Genomic DNA, 11,288 nt, shown 5'->3' on the forward strand with positions numbered 1-11,288 from the left:
GTCTATAATATTTACTTTTAACACATTTCATTTTTTTGGTAGTACAGAAACTGTTTAAATCTATTCATTGATTATTTGTGGGTGGGTGCGTGGGGACCACGCAGTTTGCACTGCAGGATCTTAGTTCCTCAACCAGAGAGTGAACCCAACCTAGGGAAGGGAAAGCACTGAGTCCTAACCACTGGAGAACCAGTGGAGTTCTCACTGATTTTTTAAATGCAAAAATTATACAACTTGTGAATAACTGAATGCTTATTTGGCTTAAAGAAGACACCATAGAAAATGCCTCTGACTTAGTTCTATTTGTGGGATTTCCCTGGCCGTTCAGTGGTTGGTTAGGACTCTGCACTTCCAGTGCAGCAGGTCTTAGGGTGGATTCCCTTAGTTCTTGGGGAACTAAGATCCCGCATGTTGCAGCATACGTCCAATAAATAAATAAATTAATTAAAAGACACTAATTTCTTAATTCTGTTCTTGTTAAGTCCCTTCTCTCCTCAGAGGTCACGCCTTTCCAGTGCTTCTTCCTGGACCTCACACACTACCATTTTTTACAGCTCTATATCCAGGTCTGCAGCAGGATTTCATCTTCCTCATCTTCTTCAGCACCAAGTAGGTAGGTTGTGTACATTGGAGGCATGGTATAGATATAATCAAAGGAATTAAAAAATAGCTATATGACTGAAAAAGCTTTCAACTATGCTACAAATTTATTTTAAAAAATTAAAATGAAGTTAAGTAGATCTTGTCTATCCATGCAAAAAGTCTCTGATAAAGAATGATGAATTATTTTTAAAAAAATATTAAGGACATGTTTTATAAGCAAATTTTCAGCATATAAATGAAAAAGGGTGTTAGATTCCCAAAAACCTACATGCAGGAAACAAATTGATAAAAAGTACTCAGCTACAAACATGTAGTATCATTCAAGAAAAATGGAAGGATGATTCTGAGTACAGAATCTTTGATGTGAAGTATAGACCTTCAGGCACAAAGGCCAGAATCTCCAGAAACAGAAGATGATTTCCAGGCCTTGTAGCCTGGTGGAGTTTACCTGGTTGGATTTCAAGATTGCTTGGAATCAATAACTCTTTTCTTCATTTTCTCCCATTTGGAGTGGGAATGTCTGTAACTATTATCCTATACCTACCCCACTACTGTAATTTGGGAAGAGGTAACTTTTTTACTAGTTCACAGACCCACTGATGGAAAAAATTTTTGCCACAGGGAGAATCATACCCAGTTTCTCACATATCTGGTTAAATGATTTACAGGTGAGATTCTGGACTTTATATGTAATAAGTTGAGACTTTGGGGGATATTGGGATGAGATGAATGTGTTTTGCATGATGGATGGATTTGAATCTTTGCAGGGGTCAGAAGACAGACTGTTGTCTGCTGAACAATGACCTCTAAGGATATCCACGCCCTAGTGCCTGAAATCTGTGAATGTTATCTGATTTGGCAAAAGGGACTTTGCATATGTGATTAAGTTAAGGATCTTGAGATGGGGAGACTATCTTGAAAGCGAAAAGTGAAAGTGTTACTCGCTCAGTCGTGTCCAACTCTTTGTGACCCCATGAGTATAGCCCGCCAGGCTCCTCTGCTCATGAAATTCTCCAGGCAAGAATACTGGAGTGGGTAGCCAATCCCTTCTCCAGGGGATCTTCCTGACCCAAGGATCGAACCCACGTCTCCCACATTGTAGGTAGATTCTTCACCATCTGAGCCACCAGGAGACTAGCTTGGTGATCCCTATATGTAATAGTCCTTATAAAGAGGAAAGGAGAAGGACATTTGACACAGAAGAAGGAGGGCAGTGTTATGACTGGCAAGATACTATGCTGTTGGCTTGGATGATGGATGAATGGGTCACAAGGCAAGGACTATAATACTGCAGCTCTAGATGTTAAAAAGGCAACTTAAGAAATTCTCCCCTAGAAAAAGCCTGCCAAAGGGACAGTGGCCTTGCTAAGAAACCTTGGTTTGCACTTAGTAAAGCCGATTTTGTATTTGACCTCTGGGGCTAGAAGAGAATAAATGTGTGTTATTTTAAGCCACCAGGTTCATGGTAATTTTTACAGCCACTGTAAGAAAATAACCCAGGAACCTTTCAAGATAATCTAGTCCAGTGGCTTCAAACAATCCTCAAAAGGACTTCTTTAACCCCTGCTTCACCTCAACCTAAATAAAAAGTCCAGAAATGTGCAAAGATGTCCCCTTAACTTACTCAACCAGAGAAGATAAACAAAAAGCAAAACAGGTTCTAACTCCCATTAGAACTTCTTGTGCCACACTGCCCTGTGCATATGTGCTCAGTTGTGTCCAACTCTTTGTGACCCCATGGACTATAACCCACCAGGCTCCTCTATCCATGGAATTTTCTAGGCAAGCATCCTGCACTAGAGCTGGAAACATACACTGGAAATAAACAGTGGAGGAATAAATAAAACCATATATGAACAAAGCTAGTGGAGGTGATGGAATTCCAGTTGACCTATTCCAAATCCTGAAAGACAATGCTGTGAAAGTGCTGCACTCAATATGCCAGCAAATTTGGAAAACTCAGCAGTGGCCACAGGACTGGAAAAGGTCAGTTTTCATTCCAATCCCAAAGAAAGGCAATGCCACAGAATGTTCAAACTACCACAGAATTGCACTCATCTCACACGCTAGTAAAGTAATGCTCAAAATTCTCCAAGCCAGGCTTCAGCAGTATGTGAACCGTGAACTTCCTGATGTTCAAGCTGGTTTTAGAAAAGGCAGAGGAACCAGAGATCAAATTGCCAACATCCGCTGGATCATCGAAAAAGCAAGAGAGTTCCAGGAAAACATCTATTTCTGCTTTATTGACTATGCCAAAGCCTTTGACTGTGTGGATCACAATCAACTGTGGAAAATTCTTCAAGAGATGGGAATCCCAGACCACCTGATCTGCCTCTTGAGAAATTTGTATGCAGATCAGGAAGCAACAGTTAGAACTGGACATGGAACAACAGACTGGTTCCAAATAGGAAAAGGAGCTCATCAAGGCTGTATATTGTCACCCTGTTTATTTAACTTATATGCAGAGTACATCATGAGAAATGCTGGACTGGAAGAAGCACAAGCTGGAATCAAGATTTCTGGGAGAAATATCAATAACAGATATGCAGATGACACCACCCTTATGGCAGAAAGTGAAGAGGAACTCAAAAGCCTCTTGATGAAAGTGAAAGTGGAGAGTGAAAAAGTTGGCTTAAAGCTCAACATTCAGAAAACGAAGATCATGGCATGGTCCCACCACTTCATGGGAAATAGATGGGGAAACAGTGGAGACAGAGTCAGACTTTATTTTTCTGGGCTCCAAAATCACTACAGATGGTGACTGCAGCCATGAAATTAAAAGACACTTACTCCTTGGAAGGAGAGTTATGACCAACCTAGATAGCATATTCAAAAGCAGAGACATTGCTTTGCCAACAAAGGTTCATCTAGTCAAGGCTATGGTTTTTCCTGTGGTCATGTATGGATGTGAGAGTTGGACTGTGAAGAAGGCTGAGAGCCGAAGAATTGATGCTTTTGAACTGTGGTGTTGGAGAAGACTCTTGAGAGTCCCTTGGACTGCAAGGAGATCCAACCAGTCCATTCTGAAGGAGATCAGCCCTGGGATTTCTTTGGAAGGACTGATGGTAAAGCTGAAACTCCAGTACTTTGGCCACCTCATGCGAAGAGTTGACTCATTGCAAAAGACCCTGATGCTGGGAGGGATTGGGGGCAGGAGGAGAAGGGGACGACAGAGGATGAGATGGCTGGATGGCATCACTGACTCGATGGACGTGAGTCTGAGTGAACTCTGGGAGTTGTTGATGGATAGGGAGGCCTGGCGTGCTGGGATTCATGGGGTCGCAAAGAGTCGGACACGACTGAGCGACTGATCTGATCTGATCTGATACGTACAAAGTTTAAAAGAGTGCCTGGCCTGTATGTAATCATAACATTATAATGTGCACTTGCATTTGCAGAGAATATCTATGGAAGGATACACAAAATTGTAAAAATGGGGGTTTCTTCTAGGTTGAATGTAACACAAGCATGCCACAGAAACTGGCTTTTATTTAATTAATTTTTAGTAAATTTAATTTAATTTTAGTAAATTTAATTAATTTTAAGTAAATATTTAATCGTGTGCACATACTGCCAATCCAGGTGGATCACTGGTAAAGTATCCGCCTGTGAATACAGGTCCCATCCTACAGCTGAACCAATCTTTTTGTCACATTTTGAGGATGAGAACACTTCATTTTTCTTGAGAGAAATGACATGAGTATTCAAGGGTCAGACACCATGTTTCTGTTTTTTGTTTGTTTACTCTGGTTAAGTGAGTTAAAGGAACATCTTTGCACATTTCTGGGCTTTTTCTTTAGCTTGAGTTGAAGAAAAGCTGAAACACATACACACATACTCACCTCTGGACTTGTTTGAATTGGACAGAAGAAAATAAAAATTCACTTGTGGGATATTATAACTGGATGGGGGAAAATGTCCTCACCATTTCAGGGTGTGTATATATTATATATTTTCCCCTTAAATGGTGAGCAGGATTGAATGGAGCCATCTTTCCCTGTTTAAGATTTCTCTCTCCTCCATGTGGAGATATAAAACTAATTCAGAATCTCAAAGAAGTCAATTATACCAAATTTCAATTGTAAAGTATAAAGCAAAATTTCATTTCAGTCTAATGTCTGTATCCACCAACACTCCTGCCACCAACAGTCATTTCCACAGGGATCCCTTCAGAGTACATTTTTATATAAAACAATCAGGACTCCAAAATGAAGATTTTTAAAATGTATTTAATAATGGCAAATCAGATTAGAAAATCCAGCCAGAAAAAATTCACAGCCTGTTTATAAAATACACATTAACCAGCCATTGTCTCTTTCCTAAAACTAAGTCACAAGACTAGAACCCTTGAATGATCCATTCCCCAGCTTCCCTCTGTACCTTGCTCAGTCACTCAGTCATGCCTGACTCTTTGTGACCCCATGGACTATAGCCTGCCAGGCTCCTTCCTCTGTGTGCCTTATATTCTGTCAATAAAGATATCACTCTATTCAAGTAGCTATAGCAACCACCTGGGATCCATTTTCTAGAAAAATTACCCTGGGACTAATGGAACCCAGATCCCATCTGTTATTATTCTTGGATTAAGTAAATTATACTCAGCTCTTCCCATTCCCTGAAATGGTGAGGACATTTTCCCCCCATCCAGTTATAATATCCCACAAGTGAATTTTTTTTTCTCCTGTCCATTTCAAAAAAGTCCAAAGGTGAGCTAATTTTCCCCCTACATTCCTAGATTGCTGGTGGTCTGTTGTAGTTGGCCTGTAAATGATAGGGTCACTTCAGTTCATTTCAGTCACTCAGCCGTGTCCTACTCTTTGCAACCCCATGGACTGGAGCACGCCAGGACTCCCTGTCCATCACCAAATCCCGGAGTTTACTCAAACTAATGTCCATGAGTCGGTGATGCCATCCAACCGTATCATCCTCTGTCATTCCCTTCTCCTTCTGCCTTAGATCTTTCCCAGCATCAGGGTCTCTTCAAAGGAGTCAGTTCTTCACATCAGGTGACCAAAATATTAGAGTTTCAGCTTTAGCATCAGTCCTTCTAAAGAACAACCAGGATTGATCTCCTTTAGAATGGACTGGTTGAATCTCCTTGCAGTCCAAGGGACTCTCAATAGTCTTCTCCAACACCACAGTTCAAAAGCATCAATTCTTCAGTGCTCAGCTTTCTTTATAATCCAGCTCTCACATCCATACATGACTACTGGAAAAACCACAGCTTTGACTAGATGGACCTTTGTTGACAAAGTAATATCTCTGCTTTTTAATATGCTGTCTAGGTTGGTCATAACTTCTCTTCCAAGGAGCAAGTGTCTTTTAATTTCATGGCTACAGCCACCATCTGCAGTGACTTTGGAGCCCCCCAAAATAAAGTCTGTCACTGTTTCCACTGTTTCCCCATCTATTTTCTGTGAAGCAATGGGACCAGATGCCATGATCTTAGTTTTCTGAATGTTGAGTTTTAAGCCAACTTTTTCACTCTCTTCTTTCACTTTCATCAAGAGGCTCTTTAGTTCTTCGCTTTCTGCCATAAGTGAGGTGTCAACTGCATATGTGCGGTTATTGATATTCCTCCCAGCAATCTTGATTCCAGCTTGTGCTTCATCCATTCCAGCATTTCTCATGTTGTACTCTGCATATACGTTTAATAAGCAGGGTGACAATATACAGCTTTGACGTACTCCTTTAATGATTTGGAACCAGTCAGTTGTTCCATGTGTGGTTCTAACTCTTGCTTCTTGACCTGCATACAGATTTCTCAGGAGGAAGGTCAGGTGGTCTGTTATTCCCATCTCTTTAAGAATTTTAAACTGTTTGTTGTGATCCACACAGTCAAAGTTCAAATGATAGGGTGAATATCTACAACTGAAGAAAACAAGCCTAGATATTTGTGAATCTAGGACATCTGTCATTTGTGATGCCAAATGAGTTGACAATCACAATCTGGGAATTAGAGGCTTAGACTGCAAGTGGGCAGAAACACGGTGGTTGTCCCACTCTTGAGTACCCAGGTCATTTATCTCAAGAAGATAAAAGTGTTCTAAGCCTAGAAATGTGACAGTAGAAGATTTAGCTACAGAATGGAACCAGAGATGAACTTGAAACAAGTGTCTGTGACCTAAGTGCTTGCATTTGGAATTGGTTTGAGACAGTCTAAAACTTACCCCAAGATCACTAAAGAGAGAAAGAGAGAGAGCGTGTGCCCATTGAGGCTGAGAACTATCCTCAAATGAATGCTTGTTGGCAGCCAATATTGACTTTCATCCAGTCCTCAATTTTGCATACTGCTTCACGCCCCCCAAGCCAGAACAGGATGTGGGGACTCTTACTATTACTGCAGTTTTAAAATTATAGGGAGAAAAAATAAATAAATAAAAAATAAAATAAAATTATAGGGAGAATGTGATACTGGAAATAGGATTCTATGTCTTCCCCTGATTTGTAACTCAGCGTATTCCCAACCTCTAGAAGCCTTTATACTTCCAGAACTCATACTTTGAAAAAATTCCACAGAAAATTTTCACAGCCCTCAAGGAAATGATTTTCCATTGGAGGAAACAATGCTAGCAGCCGATGCCCTGATGCCTGCTCAAGCCAGCATCCTGAAGAATGATCAGCCAGTGAAGGAGAACTGAGGGATCACTGGTTCTCAGATAATAGGGGATAAGGGCACAAAACCTGGGTTCAGTTGCAACACAGAAGGAACTGAGGTTTTCTTGCAGCACAGAAGTTTATTATGAAGGGGGCTGGGCCAGTTTGTATTTACATGCTGGAACCCTACAGCCCTGAGTCCAGGTTGAAGTGAGGAAGAGGCTACTCTGCGGGGCACAGGTGATGTCATCCCAGGAATATACTTAGCCCTCTCTCCTGGGTGTCTGTTGCCAGACTGTGGTCTGGAACTATCAGATAGACTCCACTTCTGTTTCTTGTGCCTGAGCTGGAGGGATTATATCTAAGGATTTCATCATAATAGGGGCTAAATACCTGCTGATTGTGACACATCAGACTGAAAAGCTTCCAACCTAGTTTTGTCAACTCCCCCTTGATGAGAATAAGGACAGCAGAGAGGTCTAGCAGAGATTCTGCATCCCGAGAACCAAACAACCTATGAGAAACAAGTGGATCCACTGATCTGCTAGCAAGAAAAGAGTTGGAAAGATCAAACAGTTTTCAGAAGAAATTCACAATGCCTTTGCACTCTCTGTTAGCCAACATTTAAATTAACTGAGATTTTCACTGACCTACCCACTCATTTAGGTAAACCATATTAATGAGATTTCTTTCTTTTCTTTTGGAAGAAGGAATGCTATCAAGCTCCCAAAGACAATGCATTATTCAAAGATGTCCAGCCAATAAGTTTCTGGGTATTTATAATGTTAATGTGGTGCTAAGTGAGCTCCAGGTGTGCAAGACCTAACTAGAGGATCCTAGACATTGTACTTGAAATTCTAAAGACACACATTGTAGCCAGTGTACCAAGTCTGGGTCTACAGAGCCAAATCAGACTATGTCAAGGTAGAAAAATTAGAAGCAAGGCGGTCAAGTTCACTGCTTCCATTCTAGCATGGAATATATCCTGTGGCCTAAATTAGCATCAGTTCCTTAGAGGGAAGTAGGGACGATCATGGTAACTTAAAGCATGGGATAGAGAAAGTGTTTCCCATCACAGGCCTTGGGTTATAGTTAGAGAATGACCAAGAATCACTCAGCACTAGCACCTGCAAGTTACACATCCTAGCTGACCTTAAAACCATATGTTCACTTTTCAAACTGAAAGAAATTTACTTCAATTATGTGCATTATACATAAGGAAACTAAAGCCAAAAGACTTTCCCAATGATCATTCCAGCTTTGAATGGCTTCACAACTGACTTCCAATCTTGTATCCACCTTCTCACCTTCCACATTCTTGCCACCCTTCCCCATCACCACCACCATATAACTCTTAACAATAATGTTACAAACTGTTCTCTTTCCTGGCAATGATCTGAAGTTAGCCTATAAAAAAATCTTTCTTTTCACTACTCAGGGCAGTTAGGCCCATGTCTTTGAGGTATTTGTGGATTTTCTGAGACATTTGTTCACTCACACTCACCATAGCCTATTTAGGCCTAGATAATGAAGGACAGAAAGCAGAGGGGCCTTGGTGTAGGAGCAAAGCCCAGAGAGTCCAACACCAGAAGCCAGGTCCACTCACAAAAGAATTCCAGTTCTGCACCACTAACAGAGGATGCAGTGTTTGAAATCATTTTATTGTTACCCTCAAGGTGTCAACTAATTCATACATATTAACTAATTCATACTATTCTCCACTTCAATTGAAACAAATCAGACAAGGGTTCAGTTCCATTCTTGGATCTACTCAGTGTTCTTTAGTCCCATAAACTTTATTCAAATTCTGTTTTAAGATTTCTTAGGCATTTTCTGTGGTTATTTTCCCTAGTTCACCACTTGAATTGTAAATATATTGAGATCGGAAGCTCCAGTTCTTCTTTGTACATTAGCTAAAGTGCCCTGCATGAAGCAAATTATGGATACATATTATTGACCAAGTGATCAACTTCTGGTTATACATACACAAATCCAGTGTCACTTATTTAAGTACATAATAACTCATGTTAAGCAAACACAGTACTGAATCATTCATAGCAAACTAGTTTCCACACTCACCTCCTTGGAAATAGGTTTTGTTTCCATCACAAACTTTAATACAATTTATCAAAAGACACCAACGACCTTTGCAGATGATGCCCAAGGTCTTTTGTGTGGTTTATGATAAAAAATAAGGCAGTAATATATTAACTGCCTAAGTTCCAAACCCCACATATTATTTTCAACTCAGAGAAAGATCTAGGTAGTTTTTTGTTCATGTTATTTAGTCGCTAAGTCGTGTCTGACTCTTGCAATCCTATGGACTGTAGCCCACCAGGCTCCTCAATCCACGGGATTCTCCAGGCAAGAGTACTGGAGTGGGTTGCCATTTCCTACTCCAGGAGATCTTCCCAACTCAAGGATCAAATCTGAGTCTCCTGCATTGGCAGGCAGATTCTTTACCACTGAGCCACCCGGGATGCCTCTATGAAGTTTACCTGGAGTTAAATTCGTCTGTCAGGGCCTTGGTTATGTGTTTCAGTTTATTCACAAATTCAGTCGAGCTGAATAAAACATGTCCAGAGAAACTTCCAGCCACTAGCAAGACTGAGGCCAGAATGGTTAACTGCTTCAATTGGGACTCCATGTCCTGCAGCCAGATTCTATTCATCAGCAGATTCTGGTGAGGCAGGGAAAAGCAAGCTGTCAGAAGAGTGTTCTAGTAAAGGTATTGAATACAAAACAAAAAGGAAATATTCTAACGTACGTTCCTACCTCGGGAAACTCTTTACTGTCAAGATCCCAGAGAAGAAGGTTCAGGTATCCCTGGCGTAGCACCATTGTGGAAATGGGAAGTTGGGGGTTGTCCACTGCCCAATTTGGAGATGAATGGGCCATGCTGGAGGAGCTGGGAGAGTCAGGAGAACTTGAATTTTGTTAGCCATTTTGTGGTGCAATCAAGGAGATCTATGACATAGAAAGGATAAGTAAATATCTTGAAACACCAAGGCTTGAAAACTAAGGCTTGAGGATATATTCTTCCTCAATAAATAAATTCTTTTGTACATCTTTTGTCTTGGAGAAATGTTCCTTCTTCCTATCCCATGTCCTAGCCACCTGCCCAATAGGGAGAAACTATTTAAAAACATAGAAAATACCCTATCACTGTAAGAAATCATACCCAAAGTCAAATCTCCCCCTCTTCTGTCTTTAAATTTTGACCATACTGGGTTGCTTGTTGAGGAGTTTCTGGAATTTAGTTCATTCATAAATGATAGAATGTTCCTTCAGGTAGGGTCAGAGGCTCTGAATAATATAGTTCACCATGTCCATTTTCATCATGTCCAGAACATGAAAGATGCCCCTGTCAAGGGAGGAAAAAATCAAATGTTTACACTCTGAAAGGAAATCCAGTGGGATGAGTGGAACTCAAGCTAAGAGTCCTAAAATCACAGTATCTTAGAGTTTAAAATGGCCTTAAAAACCACAGTCCTAGTTCAATTTACAAATACAGACATTGTACCAGGGACCCAAGGCCACAGAATGAGTTGTTATCAGAGCTAAGAACAGATACATCTTCTGACCTTTTAGTTAGAAGGGTCTTTCCACTGTAGGTACTCCATCTCAGAAAAACAACCAAAATTCTAACTCTCTATGGGTACTTGGGATAATGGTGGTTGAATTTCTAACTCATGTGACTTATCACTTTACCTCTGGGCCTTGGTTCTTCTATCTGTAAAACAGGGATCATCCTCATTCCTGTCCCCCCACAGGGTTTGAATCTGCAAAGGGGCTGTTTGAAATCTCCCAAAGAACCAGTAACTCTACTTTAGTGTCTAGACAAGAATATTGGAGTGGCTTGCCATTTCTTTCTCCAGGGGATCCTCCCAACCCAGGCATCTAACTCTCTTCTCTTGCATCTCCTACATTGGCAGGGGGATTCTTTACCACTAGTGTCACTTGGGAAGCCAGTGTCTTAACAGCATCATTTCTTAGAAAGTGTCCAAATGATCTGAAGATCATCAAAAGGGTTCTGAGAATCTGTCCTTTGAAAATAAAAGGCAATAAACCAGAGAGGAGCAATAGAA

At 40.7% G+C, this 11,288-nt stretch overlaps 1 pseudogene; it reads right to left on the reverse strand.

Annotated features, from left to right (window-relative positions):
* Window positions 1–7,433: 7,433 nt before the first annotated feature.
* Window positions 7,434–10,557, reverse strand: LOC139181035 (T-complex protein 11-like X-linked protein 2; annotated as a pseudogene).
* Window positions 10,558–11,288: the final 731 nt, after the last annotated feature.

Source organism: Bos indicus, chromosome X, assembly GCF_029378745.1.
Source record: "Bos indicus isolate NIAB-ARS_2022 breed Sahiwal x Tharparkar chromosome X, NIAB-ARS_B.indTharparkar_mat_pri_1.0, whole genome shotgun sequence".
Lineage (NCBI taxonomy): Eukaryota > Metazoa > Chordata > Mammalia > Artiodactyla > Bovidae > Bos > Bos indicus.